Source organism: Ursus arctos, unplaced genomic scaffold (assembly GCF_023065955.2).
Source record: "Ursus arctos isolate Adak ecotype North America unplaced genomic scaffold, UrsArc2.0 scaffold_13, whole genome shotgun sequence".
Lineage (NCBI taxonomy): Eukaryota > Metazoa > Chordata > Mammalia > Carnivora > Ursidae > Ursus > Ursus arctos.
In genome coordinates this window covers 30948026-30974132 of record NW_026622797.1, presented here as the reverse complement: position 1 = coordinate 30974132, position 26107 = coordinate 30948026, and the positions used below count along the sequence as shown (strand labels likewise).

The 26107-nt window shown below is 38.7% G+C and overlaps 1 long non-coding RNA gene across 5 annotated transcripts in view; it reads left to right on the top strand.

Moving 5' to 3' along the window:
• LOC113259452 (uncharacterized) overlaps nucleotides 1-26107 on the top strand; it is a 351228-nt gene that overhangs the window by 17908 nt on the left and 307213 nt on the right. For all 5 annotated transcript variants that reach the window (XR_008958944.1, XR_003317598.4, XR_003317597.4 and 2 more), the window contains exons 2-3: nucleotides 2569-2617; nucleotides 22380-22435. This is a non-coding gene — a long non-coding RNA (uncharacterized LOC113259452). The remainder of the gene's footprint in view (nucleotides 1-2568; nucleotides 2618-22379; nucleotides 22436-26107) is intronic.

Genomic DNA, 26107 nt, shown 5'->3' with positions numbered 1-26107 from the left:
GGGACAACGATGTACCATGTCCATGCCAGGGGACCAGTAAGTGGCAAAACCAAGATTCCCACCAGGCCTCTCTAACTCTCCAAATTCCATAGGTTTTTCCAGACACCACATCACCTGTTATTAAGTAAAGAGGATAGAGTGACCTATTCGTATTTGTTAGGTACAGTGGTATATCAAGAGGAACAAAGCATAATGCTTTCTGTAAAGTTTGAATACCTACCTATTGCTGGATAAATGACTACATGGAGAAGCATGGGATTTTTAAAAAGAAAAAGAATCACTCACCTGTTACAACATGGACTTAAGATCCCCTACAGCAAGTTAGAATTCCATGAAAATGTGAAGCAGAAAGGCAAAATTCAGGGACTTTTTAATTTTTATTTTTTAAATAACCATTGCATCAGTTGAGCATGAAAATTTTTTTGTTTGGTTATGTATAATAATAATAAAAATAAAACTAACAATTTTCCTAGGAAAGGGTACTTGGAAGAAATTATGGAACTTGTGTAATGCACACAATATTGTTTTAAACCAGTGTAAGTGCCTACCACCTCATTATTTTTAGCTTGAGCTATTATTTCTAAATTTAAAGGCCTCATTAAAATATAATTGTTAATGAAGCCATAATATTTATTCAAAGTTTAAGTTAATAAAGAGCTGTCTATTTAAATACCCAACTTAAATAACACTCAAAAATTTTATTTTTGACACTCTCAGAACCAAATAAATAATAATTGTATCATTAGGTTGGAAATATGGGCTTAGAATAGTTTTAAAATATTTTTCAAAAACTTGGCAATGTTGTTTGTTAACAAATACTGTGAAATCTATCATATCCTTATTTATTTGATTGGGGGTTTTCAGTTCCCACTAGAACTTTTTGAGAAAAAACAGAATTTATATATAAGGTTAATGTAGTTATTTACTTTATATGAACACATATGACGTTATACAGTTGGAAGCTACAGGTACCTCATGTGTTTGGATCGTGTGATAGCAGTGGTGTCATTCTGTTCTCAGTAACTTTTTGGAAGAAGTTAAAACAAATGAAAAACTTGGGGTGCCTGGGTGGTGCAGTCAGTTAAGTGTCCACTCTGGGTTTCCGCTTAGGATCTGATCTCAAGGTGGTGGTGATCCCTGGGTGGTGGTCTCGGGGTCATAAGATCGAGCCCCCTGTCAGGCTCCATGCTCAACGTGGAGTCTGCTTCAGATTCTCTCCCTCTCCCTCTGCCCTTCCTGCTTTTGTTCTCTCTCTCTCTCAAATAAGTAAATTGAGAGAGAGAGAGATAACATGAGAGTGAGAGCATGAGTGTGGGGGGAGGGGCAGAAGGAGAGGGAGAAGCAAACTCCCTGAGCCCAATGTGGGGGCTCGATCTCACGACCCTGGGATCATGACCTGAGCGGAAGGCAGACGCTTAACCCACTGAACCACCCAGGTGCCCCTAAAAATAAATTAAAACTAGAGGGAAGACATTACTTTTAGCATAAGCAGATTTTTGTTTCTCTGGATTTGATAAAGTGTATTATTTTTCCTAGAAACTCCTTAGGCCCAGCTTGTGCTTGTGTGAAAAGTCTCCATATCCCTAGCAGAGTGCTTTGCATATTAGTATGAATTTAGCTTGCTTGGATCAGGCTACTCTTGGGTCAGCTGGCACTCTAAAGGCATAGAGATGAAGCATTCCTGTTCACTAACTAATGTGTGCAACTAGTTCCTACTCTGTATAAATCCTGGAAATTCTCTCTGATAGTCACAAAGAGTGGAAAATGGCTGGGTATTAAAACAGGACATTACAGACTCAATAAGTCAACCTTCTTAGATTTCTCTTCCTTTCATTCTGGATTAGAGTATCAGGAATTATGCAGATATAGAAACTCTGAGCTACACTTCTATCAAATTCTGCTGGGTCTTTTAGGTAAATAGCTTGTCTTTATGTGGTGTGTTTACATATGGATGAAGGTGGTGGAATCACCATCATTGAGAATATTACCAAGAGAATTCTACAACTGTCTGGATGTTATGTAGGTGGGGGATTGTTATCAGACAGTCCAGAGAACCAACAATTGAATTAGAAGATGAATGGGTACCACAATATAAGTCAGTATTTGGTGGATGTCTTTAAAAAACCAACCAACCAACCAACCTAAAACATTAAATCAAAAGTAAACCAAAATGAAAATTCACTAAAATTGGTGGCTCTTTAAAAAAAATAAATAACCAACTTATACTCATTTGATTTGTGGGCTAATTCATGATGCGTATATTTCACCAGAAATTAAAAAACAAATGTGAAATGAGGTCAAATTTCTATCTCCCCTCCCCACCCCCCTCAGGAAGGAAGTAGAATTATTTAACCCACACGTTGTATGGGGTTGATTATTAAAGCTGACTTGATCTGAACAGTTATAGAAGTTTTACATATAAAGAAGTTTGCAGATATCTTTATATGGGCAAATCCTGAATAGAAGGGAAATGTAATTTCTACTCTGAATATACAATTAGCAGATTTAGGAATAGGAGTTTTCTTTTTAGTTTGTCATGAAAATTAACACTATGTCCCTTGGTTTCAGGTCGCAGGGTGAAGTGACAGACAGAGCCTGACTTCCTACTGTGAAAAAGGTAAAGTATAAGAAAAGAACAGTACCTGTGGCAGTTCAAACCTATGATCACATTATGACCAAATCCTACCATTTAGTATATCTGTTTGTGAATTAGATTTTTATTTAACACAAATATAGCAAAAATATGTGCTTTCTTTTAATTTCAGTTAATTTTTTCTTAAAAACAAAAGGCAAGTAGTCTGTCCTATGAGATAAATAAACTTTAAGAAGTGTTTTGCTAATTGCCCTATCTTCTAAATATGGCCTCGCTAGAGTTTATTTAATGTGGTTTGTCTTTAGAAAGTTGCAGAGTAATGAAGAAGTCACACAGGAAATACTGACAGTTTTACTCCTATTTATAGGAAAAGTTCCATGAAACAAAGAAAACCATTTTTAAACTGTCTTAGAATAGTTTTTTAAAGCTCAGTTTAGGATAGTATAATGGAAATTAAAACATGACTGTTATTTACCATTATTCCTTTAATAATAATAATGATCACACCAGTTTCGGTGATTCATAATACTATTGACGTAACTCCCTAAAGCCCTTATGAATTTTTATGTAGGTAAAATTAAAGTCTCCCCTCACTCCCTGCCCAGGCTTGGAATATATACTTAAAGCCTTGTCCAAAGCCACATAGCCAGTGGCAGAACTGATGTTAAGTGCACGTTTCCTGACATTAGCTCTGTCTCTATTGCTTTTTCTTTTTTCTCATTACCTCATCCTATCTTATTTAATTTATGATGGGGTAATATATTCTGGGGAAAATAAAAATAAACAGAAAAGAGTGAAATGAATTCTAGCTTACTGCTGTTGTTTTTAGCAATTTCAACATCCTGGTTTATTTCATTCCCAGGGTACCAGTGTCCTTTACTAGACACTGGTGTGTAGCAATGTGCCACAGTGTCTCCAACAAATGGGCTCAGGAGTCAGATTACTTGTGCGAGGCTCTCATTAACTGAGAGCTTGTGTCTCAGCTTCCTTTCTGGAAAATGGGGAATGCAGGTGGGAGAATTCAGTGAAATGTAGTTTATTTAAAGTGTTCAATATAGTGTTGATGTATATGTAAGTGCTTCCCAGCTGTTAGATATTATTACATTTACTCTGATAGTTAATATTATCAAGAAAGAGGAAAGATTTACTCTCTCAGATTAAAATACTAAAAAAACTGGAGATCAAGTAGAAATTCACTTTCTGGAGAAGGGTTTCTCAGCGTTCCAGTGATTTCTTTTATAAGCATTGTTAGTGCATGGTAAAGCCCAATAAACGAGAAACCAGAGAATAATGTTTTCAATTATTAAAAACTACATAAACCAGAGTAATTAACAGCTTAGTTACTAAATTAAATTATTTTGCTTTGAAACTCCAGCTTTCTGCTGAAAAGAATAGACTAAGAAGTCTTTTTAGATGTGGCATTAATTCTCAGAAAATAAGTATTGTGATGAATTCTGAGAAAATGTGTTTAAGACTTGGATTAAATATTTATTAAGTGTGCAAGTTTAAAAACTATGGAAGTCTTGGGAATTTTTCTTAGAAATACTTCGTTTGGGCACCATGAAACTAGTTTTATTTTTGGTTCTGATTATAAAAGTTCACAGCTTCTTTTTTTTTCCGCCCTCATCTAGTTAAACATGAATTAAAAACTTGCAGAGTTGGAAAAATTTCTGGGATCATGTGGTCTTCTGCTTTTCATGACCACCTATGGCAGAAATATAATCAATAGACACTAAGAGGAGCTAACTTGGTTCTTGCAAGAGAGGGAGCTAGAGTTCGGCTCACCCCCCTTGCAGAACCCGGGCTCTGTGGAGACTTCTTATACAGGCTGGGGAAACCGAATCCCTAGGCATTGTGTGCCGTGCTCAAAGACACGCTCTCAGACAGACAGTGGCAGAGCCAGTTCTCAAACAAACCCTCTCCTCTTCTCTTTTGATTGCATACTATATCCTTCCTAGTAAAGAATCTGGCTTAGAGCCCTTAACAATCCCCAATTCTTTTCTCTTCTCTTCTCTGCTTTTATTATAGAGCTGTACCTGACAAGAAAGTCCATTTAACTTGATATCAGCATGAGGGGCATTTCCTTGGATTAGTGCAAACCCACCTCAATGTTTAATTGGCTAAATCATTATTCATCTATTGATCATTTACTGTGTGTTAGCGCTAAGCTCTAGAAATACCAAGATGATGCACACTTCATCTTTTTCCCTAATAAGTATAAGAGGAATATAGAGATAAACACATAAAAAATGCCATGTCTCTTATAGCTGCTTGGCTAGAAAATAAAAATTGTGTTAACAATGTTGATTCTTTAAGCCTTAAATAGTAATCATCAAATCATACATTGCTCATGGTAAGTATAATATGTATACCAGAAAGGCAAGATTGTTGATTAATTTTATATTTTTATTTCAAAAAAATTTTATTTTCTTATAAATGAGTTTTTATTAAGTAGGTCATTTAGTTATTGCTGTAAGTCACGACTCCCATGGACTGGAAGCCCCCTGGTCTCTGTCAGATGGCTGGGTGACTGATGAGGACGAATAATGCTGAGGATGTAGGGGTCTCTCATGCAGTCTGGTATAGTACAACCTGAGGAGATGGTGGTAGATTATAGATCTCCTGCTAGAAATCTGTCTCCTTATGTAATTACCGATGGCCACGGTCACTGTGTAACTAGTCAGAGTTGATTTAAGCCTCTCAGTGATTGAGTCGATTGATTAGCCATGATCTAGACAAAATGAAAGACTTCCTTTGTCAGGGAAAAGTAATTGGAATGCCAGAAGCCCATGTTGCTATGCCAGGCTTCACTTTGGGATTCTTTGCCTTCTTGATGCCTTGCTCATGGTGGAAGTTCAGGATTTTGAGGATCGCCTAGTCTGCCTGGTGTGAGCGCTTACCTGATTTTCTGCCACTTTGACCTTGAACTGCGCCTGTCCTTGTCTGCTACAGTAAATCAGTCTGTTTCTACTGCATGCTATTAGCGCCTTCCCCCCATAACATGAACCCTGCCTAGCCTCATTTTACTATGTCAAACTATCTTTACTGCCTACCAGTCTTAAGGAAGGGATCTGATTTCTCTTTCAATGTCCATATCATGAATGAAGTATAAGAAGAAAGTGCCTTTGTTACTGGAGGAGGTAGAAAGAAGTCAGAATGGGGGGGCAACCAAAGTGGCTAGGACTAGAGGGGTACACTTCTGGAGAGGAGGAAACCACGGAAAAGTAGCCCAAATATCTACATAAAAATTCTGCTTATTTGCTAACAACTAACCTGCACATAAACAGGGCAGAAACCTCAAGAGATCGAGTACAAAAGTACATCTCATGGCCAAATAGCTGACCGGTGATACTTGCAGCCACAGGGTGCTTGGGGAGAGATTTAAGTGCTGCCAATGTAGAGGGGTGTTGGTAAACAGTGTCAGGCTTTTGGTGGAGACCTTGTCTGTCAAGCCCCAGATGCAGGGATCTTACTCTGGGAAAACTGAAATAGACAAGAGATAACAGAGCTTCCTATCAAGCCTAGAAAGGATCAGGTGATCTACCAGATTTTTTTTTTTTTCTGAATGCCAGGAAAAAATTTACCCTCTGAAGAACGATATCCTTCAGAGTCTCCATAATATTCAATAAAAAATTGCAAGGCATGCCATAACACAGGACCAAATAACCAAAACCTAGGAGGAAAAAAACCACAAAAAACCCATACAGGATTGAGAGATTGCACCTACCAGATAGGGACTTAAAATAGCTATGGCTAATATGATCAAGACAATAGAGAAAATGATATATCAAGATAGTTGAAGAGATAAATAATTTTGACCCCACAGCGTCTCCCCAAATCTGTGATGGTAAAGGGGTATCTCTTGGACACTCAGTAACACATGAATCTAATTGCGGATAACTGATTACCCCACAGCTCTGCTCGATGCACTCTGGTGACCCAGTTCCTGAGTAGGAAATGACCAGACTTGGTTTATATGTGTCCACACCGAAGCCATCCCCGAAGGCACAGCAAGCTGGAGGAATACTAATTTAAATCACTTTAAAGCTTTTTTTCTTGGTTGTGAAATGCGTTCACAGATGTTACACCATTTGACTTTCTTAAATTGTGTGTGGTAGGAAGAGTGAGTGTTATTATCCCCATTTCGCAATGGAAGAGATTAAGGTAGAGGAAGAAAGCGATTCATCCGAGGCAACAACTAATAAGCATTAAACTTAGGCCTTTCTTACCATTCAGTGTTGACAACCTTACTTAGGAGGCTTGGTGGACTGGTAGGTGGAGGCAGGGGGCATTATTACCGAAATACTTTCATAGTATACAGCAGGACTGTGCCTACTTTAAACCCATGATAGGTATAGACCATACTTTTTTTTTTTTTTAATTTTATTTACTTATTTGACAGAGAGAGGGAGAGAAAGCACAAGCAGGCAGAGTGTCAAGCAGAGGGAGAAGGAGAAGCAGGCTCCCTGCTGAGCAGAGAGCCCGATGGCAGGGCTCGATCCCAGGACCCCTGGATCATGCCCTGAGCTGAAGGCAGACGCCCAACAGACTGAGCCACCCAGGTGCCCCTAGACTATACTTTTGGATACTGTGCTGGCACTAGTAGAAAAGATTCTATATTCCAAAGGCCTCTTACAATACAAATCCCCAAGTCCTTCTGGGAAATGGTAAAAGATGAGTCTTAGAAATGTGTGCTGACCTTAGAAAAGAAGAAATAGATACCTGTAGGTGGTTTGACAAGCTCAGGAACATGTTTTTGGGAATTTGCAATAATGGTTTGTCCAGATTAGGTGACATTCTGAGCCGGAAAGGGATTTGCATATTCACTGTCATTTAAGCGGTTCAACCAGCAAGACGTCAAGCATTTAAGCATGTTTTTCACGAGTACACTTAGTGTCAAGGTCATGTTGGGAGACAATTCTCGGAATGGGTGTCTCATTTCTACATGTTTTGTGAACAGAGAAACTAATTGACTTTATTCCATTCTATCATTTCAAGAATGTTTATACAGAGAACAGCCTTGGAAAATGGAGATAATGTCTCCGTCCAGAGCAAAGGGTAGGCCTGCTTCCTGACAAGTGTAAAAGATTCAGGCTCCCTAAGCTCAGGGTGCTTCTCCTATAATGCTCACTCGATGCACAGGTGCCACCTGACTGTTTTTGTGTTGCTGTATATTCCTTGGCATGCTGCGAACCAGTGCAGGAAGATGCTAACAGTGTGGTACCACTACGGCTGAGAGTAATAAAATCAGGTTTCTCTGACCCAAGGATGTCCTGTCTCCTTCCAGCATCTGTGCAAGGATGACAGGCTAAGTGTTAGCTTGCAAATAGCCTTCACAGTTCTGACAGGTCACAAGGCATCTTCCTGCCCCTCCAGCACATCTCTGGCCTGGTTAAAAACAAACAAACAAACTAACAAGACCTTTCGAGACTATTCATACGCAGTTTCCTGAGTCTTGTGTATTTCTAGCAGGATACTCTGGCCTATCTGGTGGAAACCAGATATGTAGTCAGTGGAAAGCAGTCAGCAAATAATGACCCTGTAAAGCACTTGGGGACTTTCAGATAAGTCACTGCTGCTTCCCCACTGCAGACTTCAGTCTCTTTAAGACCAGCTTGGAGCAACCTGGGATTTAAGTCTTGAGTCTGAGGTAGTTTCCCATTTTATTGCTCAACACATTAGGAAATTAGCCTACTGTTCTTCACTAAGGATTTTCATCCTTAGCTCAGTGTAGACTTCCATTTCTGAGTAGACTTCCAGTTCATTTTTTGAATGATAGTTCTTGCCAAGGTAACCATGTTCTAACTCTTGGTTTTTATTATGACCAATAACCCAACAAACCATCTCTGATGAGATTTGTGCGCACTTAAGATGGGGAATTTTTTTAGCATTTTAAGTTAAGTAGGGTCCAGTCATGGGTAAGAAAGTTCTCCAAACTTAGGCTCTCCTCTTGTTAAAGGTTAATATAATTTTTAAGACTTAACACCACCCAATGACCCTGACATTCACTTCTGTACTGATTCCTTTTATTTATGCTAATTGCATATGGGTTTGGACCTTAGTTTGGACCCATTAATATATGTTTCACTTACTCTTTCTCAATTCTACCCTCTCCCTTCCAAGCCCTTAGTAAGTTGCCCATTTGACTCTGGGGGCTGGTCAACCTAGATGCTTGCAGAAACTAAATAAAGTTGTGGAATGATTGAATGAAATTACCGGATCTTTTTTTGAGCTCTTCAATCTAACCAGGACTTTGATTTCCCCCATAAAAAATAGACAGGAAGAAGAATAATAATGCTACAATAAACACAATAGTATTAATCATAATACCAACACTGACTGAGGGCTTACTGTAAGCCAGATACTGTGCCAGATGCTTTACATGTATTGTCTCATTTAATTCTCAGAAAGTTTCTGTATGGTTATCAACATTTTATAGATTTAAAAAATGGGCACAGAGAGGTTTTGTAATTTTCCCAAGGTCACACAGTGACAGAATGGAGATTCTTCTACCTTCTAAGAGTCAGAGGTACCTGCTGCACATATTACATGGTTAAAGAAGAAAAATCAAACTTTTATTTTTGGGTAAGGTTGACTTTCAGTCAGCCATAAAAATGTCTTCTTTATCCCAGGTAATAGAAGAGCCATCAAGAAATATACTCAAAGGCTTAGAAGATCAGAGCCAACCCAGAAAAACCTGACTTTTGTTGAAAGCAAACCATAGATATTCTCACCTAGCTTCTACTGTACAGATGTTCTTTTATCAATTGGGTGATTAATGAAGTTATTCTTTAATTTATTCTAAAAATATGTATTGAAGCCTGACTTGGTACAATAGCCCTGTCCCCTCAAAATTCTGGCTACGTGAAGAGAAGTGATTCCTTACAGGGGAAGGAGACCATCCATGTGGACCTGCCAGAGGCTGGGAGTTTAGCTCAGGGGACAGAATGAAGCTTGAGGAGCTGTGAAGCATGTGAGACACACACTGAGGCCTCTTGCATTGTTTTTTAAATGATTTTTGAAATTTGAGTATAGTTAACACACCACGTTACATTAGTTTCATGTGTACAACACGGATTTGACAAGTCTGTGCGTTACTGCTATGCTCACCCTAAGTATGGCTGCATCTGTCACCATACGGTGCTATTATGATACTGTCGATTGTATTCCTTGTGCTGTGCCCTTTATTCTTGTGATTTATTCAGTCCAAAATTGGAAGCCTGTATCTCCCTCTCCTCTTCACCCATTTGGCCCAACCCTTCACCACCCTCCTCTCTGGCAATCCATGAGTTTGTTCTCTGCATTTATAGGTCTGATTCTACTTTTTGTTTATTCATTTGCTGTTTTCAGGTACCATGTATGAATGAAATCATATGGTATTTGTCTTTCTCCATCTTGACTTGTTTCATTTAGCATAATATCCTTGAGATCCATCCGTGTTGTCGCAGATGGCACAATCTCATCCTTTTTTATGGCTGAGCAGTATTCCACTGTATATATCTACCACATCTTCCTTATCCATTCATCTGTTGATGGACACCCGGGTTGCTTCCACAATTTGGCTATTGTGAATATAATGCTCAATAACCACAGGGGTGCACATGTCTTTTTGAATTAATGTTTTTGTTTTCTTTGAGTAAATACCCAGTAGGAGAATTATTAGATTGTATGGCATTTCTATTTTTTTGTTTTTTGAGGAACCTCCATACTGTTTTCCACAGTGGCTGCGCCCATTTACCTTCTCACACGCAGCGCATGAGGGTTCTGTTTTCTCCACAACCTCATCAACACTTGTTATTCCTGATCCCTTTGATTTTAGTCATTCTGACAGGAGTAACGTGATATCTCATTGTAGTTTTCATTTCCATTTTCCTGATGCTGAGTAATGTTGAGCATCTTGCACATGTTCGTTGAGGCCTCTTTTACTGATTGTAAGTTCCTGAGAGCAGGGACTATGTCTGTGTCTTTTGCTGCCAAATCTTTTGTGCTGAGTATGCTGACCCACAGGGATTGCTGCATAAATATGGTCCAATTGAAGCAATAGCCCTCTTTGAGGCTCTTTTCTTGCCTCTTAGTTATTCTCCTGGAATTTTGCTTATTAAGTTGCTGACTGGAATGATTGGATATATTGGTTTAATGTCAATGTTAAGATATTGGATTAAATATTACTAAGTTTCTGTTTCTGCTCCTTCTTTGTCTTCAACTAGAAAATAACCTTGTCATTTACCATATCTCATATTCTTCAGTATTGTACTTTGAATCAGCAGAGTCTTCCCCCCCCCCCTTTTTTTTTACTCCCAAGGTACAGAGAACAATTTTACAGAAAAACTGCTTACATATGGCTAAATAACTATGTAAGCAAATATACATTGTCTGCTAGATCAGGCCATATGAGATTGACAATATTTGAGAGTTTTTGACCTTTAGTGGTTCAATTTAATGGATTATGCTTTAAAGAAAAAATGAGACAACTGAGATGCCTATAAAAGAATAAACATTTCTCCATAAGGAGTTTAATGGTACATTCCAGAATGGAGATTTCACTTCTAGCTATAATGAAAGATATTTGCATTTTTCCTTTGCCTTACTAAAATTCTTCCTCACTGAATGGCCTGCATTGCAAACTTGCTTTCCCAGCTCTGACTGTTATGTGAGTGTGTGCTGGATAATTTATTTCATATTATTTGAGGTCTTGTGAGTATTATTAGAATGAGAGGAAACCATGAAAATTATGGGTTCTTGGTCCACTACTTTAACAAATATTTACTGAGTGCCAACAAAAACAACATTTACCGCATGAGCGAAAAACAAAAAGGCACAGTCCTTGCCTCTTTGGAATTTATTGCTTATGGTTTGTATTGTTTATATCAAAGGGCTTCGCAAGTAAATGTACAATTACGGCTGATAGGTGCTTTGAAGGAGCGCGCATAATACTGTTATTAGGGGGGATTGATCACGTTGGGGAGGTCCGGGCAGGTCTTTTTGAGGAAGCGATGGCTGAGCTGAGGTCAAGTGCAGCTTGTTAACTGGATGGATGAAAGGAGACCAGCGGTGAGGATATGAAGCAAGGCAGTTCAGTTCAGTTCAGGGAGTATTTGTAGAATGCCTGCCATATGCCAGACGCTACCCTTCAATGCTGGGACATAGAAAATGAACGAGATGCAGTCTTTGCCCCAGTGCATAACTCGCTCTGAGGGTCTCATTGTCATGTAATTTTTAAATGAGGAGAGCCCCTCTGTATGTATCTGTTTTGCTTCTTGTGTAGTTTGAGTTTCCTTTGTGTCCGGATTATGTCAGCCAGGCAAGTCTTTCTCAAGAAATCACACATAGTCTTTTTTTTCTTTTTTGTCGTGGGATCAAAGTTGAACAAACAAATACATATAGTCTGCTAGATTAAAGTCCAGTAACGCTCGTCCAGGCTTTACCATCAACTGAATGTGGTCCCACAGCGGAGCTCATGCCTGTTTCGGAGCCCGCCCGCCCGACAGTGGCACGGCTCCAGGAAGGAAGCTGGCTGCCACCAAACAAGGGACCCATTATTCCTTTATCTCCCTTTTTTTAGCCATTAACTACAATTGCTAAATTATTAACCCAGTCCTAAAAATGAATAAACAACATACTGTATGTGCCCTTGATTAATCTGTTTTCATGGTAAGTATTAGTTAGACCTGGAGTATAAACTCCCGGAGGCACAGAGCACACAAATGAAGTATCAAGGTTGCAAACGAAAGGGAGGGGCAGGGACTGTGCCGAAATGGAGATTGCCAAAATAGAACACAGGAGTAGAACAAAGCAGCACATGCCAGTGCAGGACTTTTGCCCCAGATGGTAGGGCAGGTCCTCATTTGACTGTACCCACTGTCATCCTTCCTCCCTCCAAAGGTCTAGGCCCTCTCAGCATCTTTCTGCCTGCGACTCTGGCATAGCTGCCTGTTCTAGAATTTACTGACTCTTGCCTGGCTTGGCTTCATACCCTGACCTTGGTGGAGAACTTGCCCCAGGGCGAGTTTTGAGCAATGCATCCTCTGCTCTTCTGTTTGACCTTGGTGAGTCACTGCACCACCAGGCCCCGAAACCCGAAGGCACTGCCCTGACCGTCAGGCTTGTCTTGGTCCTCGTGCTCGGAATGACAGTTCTTCACAGAAGGATGGATGAGAGGGCTAGTGACCCCTAGACCCGTGTCGCAGTTGAGCTGTCTCATTTCACTGCTTTACTTTCCACTCTGCAAGGCCTCTCAAACTTCCTTTATAGGTTGGTGTCGATATATTCTACAATTAAGGCTCTCTGGTCCTGGCTGCAAATGCCAAACACTTGCTTTCTTTGTCTCCTGTATTTTATTATTATAGAGTTTTGTATTTCATCTTTGGGAATTGATTTATTAGGGGGTAAGTCGTATTTCCAGGTTATAGAAGAGGATATTTAGATATTGTATCCCTAGGTGACTTGTCCAACTTTACCTGCTGCTGTTTATCATGAAGTGATCAAGTAGAAAACAGCAATAGTTCCCAAATTTGCTTTCTTAATTGAGGATGCAAATCAATAATATATAGGTCTTATAATTATATTAACTAAATGGTTGAATATTAGTGGCTTGAGTTTGTCAGTTAGGAAGCCTTAGCTTTGAAGACTCTAAGAGAGTAAGTTGGAGACAACAGCAGTAAATGGCCTTTTGGAAAGTGCAAAATATAGCTCTATATTCACAATCCATAAGACTTTGGAGACTTTGCTTTTGAAAATTCAGCTCATGTTCTGTCTTTAACAATTCCACGCTTTCCCTGTGAAGAGCTATTATCAACCTGTTGATGGAAGTTGTGATTTTTGCCCCAAATTTCTAAATGCATGTGGTGAATAACATTATCAGACTATCTGTCTAGCAGGTTGCTTGTGCTATCTCATTTCCAGATTATTCTGTAAAAAGGAATTTATGTGAGTGCCATTTTACTCATTGAATAACTGTTTCTGCTTAATTTCTTGTTCTGGAAATATTATTAACAATATACTCCAGTAATGATTTAGCCCAAGATGTTCTTGTGTTATTTTGGAGCAAGTTGCTAGTGACTCATAGCACACTGGGCGTCCAAGCTATGGTTAACTGGTGGTCAAGTTAGGAAATTCTGTCCCCATTAACTCTCCTTTTCGTAGCCCAGAACACCTCTCCACTCAACTTTTTTTCTTTTGATTCGTCACGCTCATAGCGTCTGCTTGGTGTTTTCAAACCAAAAGTAGAAGTGCCATGCTATAATAACTATTGTTCCTGTTGCACTTCCAGCTGAGCTGAAAACAGGAAATACAGGCCATTTCGTGGAAAAGCCCGCTTTTGTGATGTTTCCAACCCAAGAGGTTTGGATCCACTTTGGTTGAATGTCTGAACTTTTGGCTTCCTACTTACAGTAAACCTTCTAACTTCAGAATTTTAAAATGCACCATTTTTACTTATAAGACGATGCTTCCATATTTAGATTATGCTGACACATGCATCAGTTTACTTTTCAATAACTTTTGTTTAATATTAGGATGTGTTTGTAGCCAAAAAAGGTACATAAGAAAATTACGTGACTCATAAGATTTAAAGCATCATTGTGGAAAGAGCCATAATTTTTAAAGTTTCAAGACTTATTGGACAGTTTATTTAAAATGGGTCGAAAATTCACTATGTAAAATAAATCCAGAAGCAAAAATCCCGAGTCAGTTTAAACAGTCTGCTGAGTCTTTCGGTAGGGAATATCAGACCCTACCAGAAACTAAATCTAAATCACTTTACACTATAATAACCAACCAGCAGAGTTGTAGTATTCCTATGAGGCAGAGGGAGTTTAAAATTGAAACTTCATGTAGACGGTATCTTTTTTAAGATCCAGAAGGTAAAACTCTAATTGGATAGATTGGCAAAGGAAGCCACATATGGTTATGTTTGTGTGGTTCCAGGCAAATAGGGTGGCCTTGAGCAATGCACTGTGGGTTTGTTTTTGTTTTTTTCCAGTGTCTGTGAGGGGCCTAATCTTTCTTGTCTCTTCCACATTTTGTGACTGTAGATTGGCCATAAAGAAGTAAGTGGATTGCATTGTTTCATTGGCTCTCTTCTGACTTAGCCATCCGATGTGATTTTACAAACCATTTATTATGGTTTTTAAGCATGATAAATGGTGACATGAACTGTAATTCCAAAATGAGTTGTTAAATAAATTTATTTCACTTGCCTTTGTAAGATATGATTTGCGACATTTTTTTTTCACCTTTGATTTTGTATTAAAGGCAAGTCACCTCAAGGAAGGAAGATGCAAAAATACAGTGGCAGGGGATGTAGGATGTGGGGATAAGAGAAGCATGTTCTGGAGAATCAGGACCGTTCAGCTTTAACCCTTATTGAGAAAGGAATTTATCTCAACACTTGCTGAAGTTCTAAAATGACTGAATAGTTCCTTTTATCCTATGTCTTCTTGCTCCCACTTAGCTGGAATGTACTAGACAGGATTAGAAATGACCGTTCTTTCAATCTCTTTATGGTTTAGATAAAAGCAAAGTGCCAGAGTTCTTAAACGTAATCTCTCTTTATGAGATTCCAAGCCTTTGTGCAGACTCAGAAAATGGAGACAACATCTAGGTTTTTTAACAGTTTATCACATTCTTTGTAACATACTAAGAACTTTGAAAATTTTGTTCATGGCTGGTTGCAATTCAGCCTTCCATTCCAGATCAACCCACCCCCTCCCCTAAACCTTCCAAAGCAAGAAAAACAAAATAAAAGACAGCTAATACCTGTTAAAATGCTGGATAAGCCAGACATTTTTCTATTGTGTCTGTATCACATGATATCCATTTTCCTCCTTAATTCTTGGAACAATATCACTCACCATTTAAGATCTTACATTTCAGGTTTTTAAGCTCTCACTGCATAATACTGGATGAGTTAGAAAGTCCTAATAGTGAATTTATAAAGAAAATGTTGACAGAGCTTGGACTCTCATAGCACTGGTGGGTACCATGATTATAATAATGGTTTCCTTTAAAACTCTTCCATCAAATGTTCCAAACAGTGGAATTTGTAGTTTTTCCTTTGGTCCAGAGATCAAAAACATGAACAATTTTACATTTTTAAGGTTGGGCAGCATCTGTGTTTCCACAATTTCTGTGGGAAAGCAATCCAGCCTTTCTCAGTTTTATTAAAAACCACCTTCTTGGCTCTAATACGTGCCATTATAAGCAATTTCATTATGTCTCATATCTCCTTTTAGGAAGTGGGAGTCTGCCTAGTGCTTCCACCCCCCCTCTTTTTTCTTATTGGCTTTCAAAGACACTACATACTGTAAGTGAAAAGTGGTTTACAAAATTGAAGATGGGATCACATAGTGGTTAAAAGAGCAAATCTGAGAGACAGAGTGTTTGAGGTCAAATACTTGCTTTACCATTTAGTAGCTGTGTGTTTCAGGCAAGTTACGTAACTCTAAACCTTCATTTCCCCATCTGTAAAATTTGTATACCAGTAGTATTTTCCTTGTAGAGCTTCGGTAAGGATTAAATAAGATAACAAATATAAAGTGACTGGATCATGGTAAATTCTCAACCCGATGCCATCATCTGATGTTCTATTTATTTTTAACAGACAATTTGGACATCTTTTCTAGTAATAGTTACTACTTTCCTAAGCTAGTTTTATTTTGTAACAAGCATGTTTTGGTGTTTCTCTTTTAGAATAAAATGAATTAAACCTGATTCATTCGTTTGACAACTCTTTATCGAGTGCCTAAACTGTGCCAGTTAACTAACACAGCTCCTTCTCTAAAGGAGCTCATATCATAGCGTAGTTGTTACACTTATGCATTGGGAGTCGTCTTACTGTTAGGGAAAAAAAGACATTTTAAGGGTTAAGCTGAATGGGCACAAAATTTTGTTCTTTGTAATTTAGAATCTGATGTTGGAATGCAACATTATCATCTTTATCTGTTATTAGTGTGGACTACAAAGTTTAACTTGCAGGGAAAGGTTCATCATACTTTATTTTTTTTAAAAGTTTTTATTTATTTGAGAGAGAGAGAGTGAGCGTTCATGCGCACAAGCTGGGGAAGAGGCAGAGGGAGAAGCAGACTCCCCTCTCTGAGCAGGGAGCTCCAGTCGAGGCTCAATCCCAGAACCCTGAGATCATAACCTGAGCCGAAGCAGACGCTTAACCAACTGAACCAACCAGGCAGCCCAGGTTCATCATACTTTAAATAACCTAGAACCTCCAAAAATTTAATACAGAAAGATGATGTCCCGTGTTAATAACTGTCATATTTCTTTAGAAAGTAATTTTTGTTCACAGATAATCTCTACTCTTTTCTATCATGTCTACCAAAGTAAAGCCTAAAAGGAATTCTTATTGATAATTCAGGTATCTACATTTTGAGTGCCTTTGAGTGAAGTAGGTCAATCAGAGAAAAACAGTTATCACATGATGTCACTCATATATGGAATATAAGGAATAGTGCAGAGGACAATAGGGGAAGGGAGGGAAAACTGGATGGGAAGAAATCAGAGAAAGAGACAAATCATGAGAAACTCTTGACTCCGGGAAACAAACTGAGGGTTGTGGAAGGGGAGGTGGGTGAGGGGATGGTGTAACTGGGTGATGGGCATTAAGGTGGGCATGTGATGTGATGACCACTGGATATTTTATGCAACTGATGAATCGTTGAACGTTATATCGAAAACTAATGATGTATTATATATTGGCTAATTGAATTTAAATAAAAAAATAATAACTTTATTTTTAAATGGCAGAGAACAATGTGTTTTAGGATTTGGTGTTATTTAGATATTTTTTCTCACAATAAGAAAATTTGAGGGCTTAAGAAGAGTGACTTTGCTAGCTGAGTCCTGCTTTAACCACCTTTTATTTGTTTTTTACGTATTTATTCAGGGGTTACTTCCACTACTGACTTAAAGTAACTTACAGAGAAAACAAGTAAGTCAACAGTAACATGCAACTAAGAATATAGAATTAAATTCTTAGATGTATCTAGGAGTAGACGTTCAAGATAAGGTAAATACAAATATGCAAGAAATAAATCAACCTATTTGCTATTGCCCTGTTTCAAATTTTGCATTTAATTTGCTGGGCCAAATTTAAATTGAACTGCCCTTATTCCTGAGCAGAATGATTGTAATTCCAGAGTATATTTAATTAAGTAATTGCCGGGAATGACCAGCACTCTCTGTTCTGATGGATGAAAGATTACGGGGGTCAACACTCAGAGGCAAGACTCTTTGCTCTTCTTTGCTCATGCTATTATTGGTCCTTCAGGATAATCACAAATCCCTTTCACTGTTTCTCAAGCACATGATGTGTGACAGGGGGTCTTACTGAAACTGGGAGGATTTGTTTAAGGGGAAGATACGATATGCTAATTTGGGTGTTCTATGAGTTCTGCTAAACGTAGCCTAAGGGACAATGCCGACATCTCTTAGATCACAGGGCGACTGTTAGGGCTCGGAAAGCTTCGGGAAGGCAACTCCCCACCGCATTCCAAGGGCAAAGTGGTCATGCAGGCCCCCGCATTTTTTTAACGAGCCAGGTATTATGGCTGATTTCATGCTCTACATTAACCCCAACAAGTAACGCAACAAACATTTTTGGGATACCTATTTGGTTGGTCGTTACCTTATACATATCAGCCATTTATGTGTTACTTCTCAGCTATGATTTGGTTTATCAATTTAATGGCAAATATTTTTATAGTTTATTATAGTCAGGGCAATGAGGGTTGGACATGGGTTAGGCTTTTCCTGTTTCACTATGAATTACTATGTTTGCTATAGGATTTTTCTGTTTTGATTTGTTTTGTTCTTGTAGCTATCTTTTATCAGGTTAAGGAAGTTCCCTTGTATTCCTAATTTGTTGAGTTTTTTCCTACCAAGAATGAATGTTGACTTTTATCAAATGATTTTTTTTTCTGGATCTTTTCAGAAGACCATATTAGTTTTTTTCTTTTCTTTTTTTCCTGTAAGTATGTTGAATTTTATTAGTAGATTTCAAATATTAAATTGCCTGTGCATTTCTGAGAGGAGCCAGTCTTGGTTGTGGTGTTTAATTCTTTTTATAGACCACCGGATTTAGTTTGCTTATATTGTGTGTATGATTTTTACAACAATGTTTATGGGAGACAGTGGCTTGTTCTTGTATTTCTTTCTTATAAAATTCTTGTCAGATTTTGATGTCAGCATGCTGTCCACATAAAATGATATTGTAAATATTTCTTTGTTTCTTTTCTCTGGAAGATGTTATGTAAGATTAGTATTATTTTTTCCTTGAAAGTTTTGTAGGAATCAAGGATGAGAGCGAGCTTGGTGTTTTTTCCTTGGGAAAGAAGTTACAAGTTTAATTTCTTTCATAGATGTAGTACTATTCAGCTTTTTTTCTTGTGTCGGTTTTCACCCCTGCTTCCTTCCCTTCCTTCCTTCCTTCTGCAATCTGTGTTATTCTGTGGCTTGCTTTCTCTTTTGGTTATATATCTTGGAGAGTTTTTTTCTACAGCAGTAGCTATAGGACTTCCTCATTCTTTCGATGGCTACCTAATATTCAGTAGTATGAAATTACCATATTTTATTTAATGGATCCCCTATAGAGAAATATTTAGATTGTTTCCAAATTTTGACTGTTGTAATGTAACAATCGTGTAAGACACATTGCTGTACATGTATCTGAGTGTATAAGTAGAAGTATTTCTGTTTCATCTTAGTTTTTCTCTTCTATTCCTTAGTAGTGCATAAATAGTGGAGAAGGAATTATTGCTTATTTTCTTCTTAACATTCTAATGAGGCAGCCTTAGATTTCTCTTTTATTTTCTAGATGATACTTTTTGCATTCCATTACTGCCTTGGGGTATATAATCATCTCTGCCTTCATGACTTATTACTGCTCAGAGTTGATATCCTGTAATACCCTTTAACTGACTTGCACTCGATTTGTTTAAGTTTTTTCAATGGAGGAATATCTACACAGGGACAAAATTTATCCTTAATGCTCAGTATAGAGTCTGACACATAGTAGGTGCTTAAAATGCATTATTCATAGAGAGACACAGTGAAATATAATGGTTCCAAAACAGTACCCATGGGCTGAAGGACATTCATTCCTTTATTTGGTGAATGATTTTTAGGGGTGTGGTAACCAGTGGAGTGTTAGATATTTAAATAAGATGCAAAGATGACTGAGATACCAAGCCTGTGTCTCACAGACCGGAGGGAACAGGCACACAACAGGACCGTTACAGCATAGACCACAGTGTTGTAATGGCACTGGGAGGCACAGAAGAATGAGCAAGGACATTGCCTCAGAGGGATGTGGAGGGCTTATGGAGGGAAGGATGCTTGACCTGGTTCTTAAAAGATGGTTCTGATTCTCATGGAGAGAACAAGAGGAGTAGCATGTGTGGAAGTTGAGAGATGTGTGATACAGTAAGGAAAGGTTCTGTTCAGACTCATTGAAGGTTTGGAGAGCATTGGTGGGGGCAGGTAGTTGAGGGGATCTAGGAAGACATGGCTGGGGGATGGGATGAGAAGATAAAACAAGGCTTGGGTGAGATTGCAAAAACTTCTGGGTTCAGTAGGAAGAAGTCTGGACTTTATTTTATAGCCAGGAAAGACTCACTACAGGTTTTAAAGTGGCAGAGCATGTCAGAAAACCTTGTAAAACAATGGCTTACACAAAGTCACGTTTGCTCACAAAGAAATTTGAAGGTAAGCATCAGTTGCTGGTTTTGGTTCAGTGTCTTGAGGCTATCCGGAGCAAGATCTCTGTGCTTCTCTTCATATTTTCCTCATGGTTAAGTGGGGGCTGCTGCACCTCAAGCCATCATGTTCAAGTTCCAGGTTGGTAATAGGAGGGAGCATCCCAGAGCAATTAGTGGAATCTTTATTACGAATGCAAAACTTTCTCTGAAGATTTAAGTGTCTGTCTCTGTGGCCAGAACTGTGTTTCATGGCGCTCACCTGACTGCAAGGCAGGCGGAAAAGTGCTATTTGGGCACGTTGACATTCCAAAAACAATAGCAGTCTATAAGGGAGGGAGAAGGGAAAATGGATTGGGTAGACAACTAGCCATGTCTATCGTCAGTGTGACATTAGATATGATTCTTAGGAAGATACTTGCGTGCAATATAAAAGGTGATTTGGACTACATGACTTGGATGACCAATATATTCTCCCCAGTCTAGTGGCCACAGTGTCTATGGACTGATTGAAAAAAAATGAGGGTGATATAATGATGATTTATAGTTCAGTGATATCACTGGGATATATTTTAAGTTTTTTTGTTTGAATAAAGTTACAAAGAAACAATTACCTACAACATATGTTTAATAACTATCTAAGAATCATATCTTTATAATGTTAATTCCTTTAATTTCGCTCATTGATTCATTCATCACATGTTTACTGGGCACCCCTATGTGCCAGATTCTGTCCTGGGAGCTAGGGATAGGGCAGTGAGAAAGGCAGACCAGTCCCTGTTTTCACAGACCACAGAGTCTAGCTCAGGAGACAGGTAATAAGCAAGAGAACCAATCAACAAGATTATTACAGATTATACTATAGGACACTAGGAGAGAGACAGTGATGGCGACAGAGTGGTAGGGTATGAGGGGCAGGTGCTATTTCAGGTAAGGTGGCCCGTCCAGGAGAGGCCGTCCCGCAGAGGTAACCTTCAAGTTGAAAGATAAGAATGAGCCAGAGTGTTTGTGTTAGGGTGAAGTGACAGGAGCAGGTACAGAGACCAGAGGCAGGAAAGGGCCAGAAATGGGGGCTTGAGGCTGGTGTGGGTGCACCATGGGGGAGCAGGAGGATACCTGTGTTAAGGGAGGCAGGTGCCTTTCCATGTAGGGTCCATTGGGCCATTGCACAGGAGGTATGGAAGGCTTGAGTCATGAAGGTGATGGTCTGAGTTGTGTTTACAGAGCCCCCCCCCCCCATCCCCAACTGCCATCTGAGAAGGGCTGGAGCGGATGCAAGAGGGGAGGGGGGGACAGTTGGTTAGGAGGCTGTTGGTTTGGCCCAGGAGAGAGACAGTGATGATTTGGATAAGGCTTTCAGAGGAAATGGAGCCCAGATACCCATAGTACAGCAGACCTAAAACTGATAGGACTTGCCAGAAATTAGGAAGAGGCCAGTTTCTAAGTAAAATACCTTTAGTTTTGTGTCACCTGTGAGCTCTAATGGCAACATCTTAGCTGGGTACTTACAATTCTTCTTAACTCAACCTTCATACATTCAAATGTCTCCTGGGATAATTTTTTTAATTTAAAAGAAAACACAACAGGAAAGTATTTTTAACAGAATAATAATTCTAGCTTAATATTTGCCTTTGAAGGTCTTATGTGTGTCCTTCATCCTAAGGGAAACACCTGCTTTTCTAGCTTTCCCAGTTCACAAAAATTAATGCTCAGGAAAGGACATGTAATAATCATTTTTTGTTTTAGTTAGAAGAGAGTGGAAAAGCAAAGAGCACCATCTCTCTTTAGGCCTTCCTTATTATTCATAAGCATTTCTGTGGAATATAATAACCTGAAGAAAAGCAAATGATTTTATGTAACTTCATTTGAATAAACTCAGTCTACACCAGGGAGTCCCTCAACTTAATGTGCACATAAATCATGTGGGGGTCTTATGGAAATGAAGATTTTGACTCAGTACGTCTGGGTGGCCCCAAGGTTCTGAATTTCAACCAAGATCCCATCTGGTCCGCAAACCACACTTGAATAGGAAGGATCTCAAATGTTCCCTGGTCTTCATCACTTATACTTTAATTTTTCAGTGTTCCAGTATCATCAGATTGGAAAAACCAACCCATGAGAACTTAAAACATACTTGGTAAGTAGAAGAAACTACTTGAATGTTTTTCCCTTCTGGAAATCTTTTCTAGATTTGCAGTTCACTTTCTGTCCTTGGTCTGAAAAAGCCTGGCATACTGATTGTTGTCTGGTATGTTCTTTACCCTGATGACTAAGAATCTAATTACATTCTAAATTGTGACTATTTCCCTAAATATTTCCAGCTGCTTTCAAGATGAACTTTGTAACATCACTAGGAAAAGGCTCCTTGGCCTTTTTGGGAAGCTTACAATATGATCCCAAATAGCTTTCTTTCAACATGTGATGTTCAGAAGACCACAGAATTTTAGGGTACCTTTTCAAATTAGCATTAATCATACATGGTTTTCTTATGACAGCATTTCTTTCAAAATGACCTACATTTTGAAAAGAAAAAGCACATATCAGTTTAGACAAGATTTTGGGGTAGGAAAGAACTTAACTCAGCAACCTTATTTGGGAATGATGGATTTTCACATTTTCTGTCTGAATAACAGTAGTTGCTTAGTATACACTACCAGACTAGTTGTAAACCAAAGGGGAGGGCCTATTTAAATAATAAGGTTAAGTTCTAAGTTTCAAGTGCCAGGACGTTTGTACAGAAAATTGAAGTCAAAAGTAGTTCAAAGGGTGCCTGGTTGGCTCAGTTGGTTAAATGTCTGCCTTGGCTCAGGTCATGATCTTGGAGTCCTGGGATCAAGCCCCGTGGTGAGCTCCCTGGTCAGCGAGGAGCCTGCTTCTCCCTCTCCCTCTGCCTGCTGCTCCCCCTGCTTGTGCTCTCTCTCTCTGTCAAATAAATAAAATCTTTAAAAGAAAAATTAGTTCATCAAAAAATGTTTTATACAAGCTACTATGTTATGAATACTCAGAATGTCATTTTTTGACACAAATACGACTTTTGAAAGCCTTATTACTCCAAAAAATATGCTAATTCTAAAAGACATCTAAGTACCGAATTATTTAAATGTTATCCTAGTTGGGATTTACAAAGAATATATTTAGCCAAGTAGTATTTACTCAGCTAAAAACATGACAGCAAGATATCCTTCCTGGTATTATGCTTTTATTCATCTTTTTTCCAAGTTTTATTCATTTTCTGCCTCTTATACATTTTAATATTTTACTTTATTTATTTATTTTTTTAAATGATTTTTTATTATATTATGTTAGTCACCATACAGTACATCCCCGGTTTCCGATGTAAGGCTCGATGATTCATTAGTTGTGTATAACACCCAGTGCACCATGCAATACGTGCCCTCCTTACTACCCATCACCGGTCTATCCCATTCCCCCGCCCCCCTCCCCTCTGAAGTCCTCAGTTTGTTTCTCATAGTCCATAGTCTCTCATGTTTCATTCCCCCTTCTGATTACCCCCCCTTTCTTTATCCCTTTCTTCCCCTACCGATCATCCTAGTTCTTATGTTCCATAGATGAGAGAAATCATATGATAGTTGTCTTTCTCTGCTTGACTTATTTCACTTAGCATTATCTCCTCCAGTGCTGTCCATGTTGTAGCAAATGTTGAGAACTCGTTCTTTCTGATAGCTGAGTAATATTCCATTGTATATATGGACCACAACTTCTTAATCCAGTCATCTGTTGAAGGGCATCTCGGCTCCTTCCACAATTTAGCTATTGTGGACATTGCTGCTATGAACATTGGGGTGCATATGGCCCTTCTCTTCACTACGTCTGTATCTTTGGGGTAAATACCCAGTAGTGCAATGGCTGGATCATAGGGTAGCTCAATTTTTAACTTTTTAAGGGACCTCCACACTGTTTTCCAGAGTGGCTGTACCAACTTGCATTCCCACCAACAATGTAGGAGGGATCCCCTTTCTCCACATCCTCTCCAACAATTGTTGTTTCTTGCCTTGTCTATTTTTGCCATTCTAACTGGCGTAAGGTGGTATCTCAGTGTGGTTTTGATTTGAATTTCCTTGATGGCTAATGATTTTGAACATTTTTTCATGTGTCTGTTAGCCATTTGTATGTCTTCATTGGAAAAGTGTCTGTTCATATCTTCTGCCCATTTTTTGATTTGTTTATTTGTTTCTCGTGTATTGAGTTTGGGAAGTTCTTTGTAGATCTTGGATACCAGTCCTTTATCTGTAGTGTCATTTGCAAATATATTCTCCCATTCCGTGGGCTGCCTCTTAGTTTTTCTGACTGTTTCCTTGGATGTGCAGAAACTTTTAATCTTGATGAAGTCCCATAAATTCATTTTATCTTTTGTTTCTCTTGCCTTTGGGGATGTGTCATGAAAAAGGTTGCTTTGGCCGATGTCGTAGAGGTTGTTGCCTATGTTCTCCTCTAGAATTTTGATGGATTCCTGTCTCACATCGAGGTCTTTCATCCATTTGGAGTTTATTTTTGTGTATGGTGTGAGATAGTGGTCAAGTTTCATTCTCTTGCATGTAGCTGTCCAATTTTCCCAGCACCATTTATTGAAGAGACTGTCTTTTTCCCACCGGATGTTTTTTCCTGCTTTATCAAATATTAGTTGCCCAAAGAGCCGAGGGTCCATTTCTGGGCTCTCTATTCTGTTCCATTGGTCTATGTGTCTGTTTTTGTGCCAGTACCATGCTGTCTTTGTGATCACAGCTTTGTAGTACAGCTCGAAATCCGGCATTGTGATGCCCCCAGCTTTGTTTTTCCTTTTCAACAGTTCCTTGGCGATTCGGGGCCTTTTCTGTTTCCATACAAATTTAAGGACTGTTTGTTCCAGTTCTTTGAAAAATGTCCTTGGTATTTTGATCGGGATAACATTGAAAGTGTAGATTGCTCTGGGTAGCATGGACATTTTAACTATGTTAATTCTTCCGATCCATGAGCATGGAATATCTTTCCATCTTTTTATGTCTTCCTCAATGTCTTTTAAGAGTAATTTATAGTTTCTAGAATATAGGTCCTTTACGTCTCTGGTTAAGTTAATTCCAAGGTAACGTATGGTTTTTGGTGCTATTGTAAATGGGATGGATTCCCTAATTTCTCTTTCTTCAGTCTCGTTATTCGTGTATAGAAATGCAACTGATTTCTGAGCATTTATTTTGTATCCTGCCACGTTACTGAATTGCTCTATAACGTCTAATAGTTTGGGAGTGGCTTCTTTTGGGTTTTCCATATAGAGTATCATGTCATCTGCAAAGAGAGACATTTTGACTTCTTCTTTGCCAATTTGAATACCTTTGATCCCTTTTTGTCGTCTGATTGCTGTTGCAAGGACTTCTAGTACTATGTTGAATAATAGTGGCGAGAGTGGGCATCCTTGTCTAGTTCCTGATCTTAAGGGAAAGGCTTCTAGCTTTTCCCCATTGAGAATAATATTTGCAGTAGGCTTTTCATAGATGGCTTTTATGATATTGAGAAATGTACCTTCAATTCCTACACTCTGAAGGGTTTTAATCAGGAAAGGATGCTGTATTTTGTCAAATGCTTTTTCGGCATCGATTGAGAGGATCATATGGTTCCTGAGTCTTTTCTTGTTGATATGATGTATCACGCTGATTGATTTGCGAATATTGAACCACGCTTGCATCCCAGGTATGAATCCCACTTGATCGTGATGGATAATCCTTTTAATGTACTGTTGGATTCTATTAGCAAGTATCTTGTTGAGGATTTTGGCGTCCATATTCATTAGGGAAATCGGTCTGTAATTCTCCTTTTT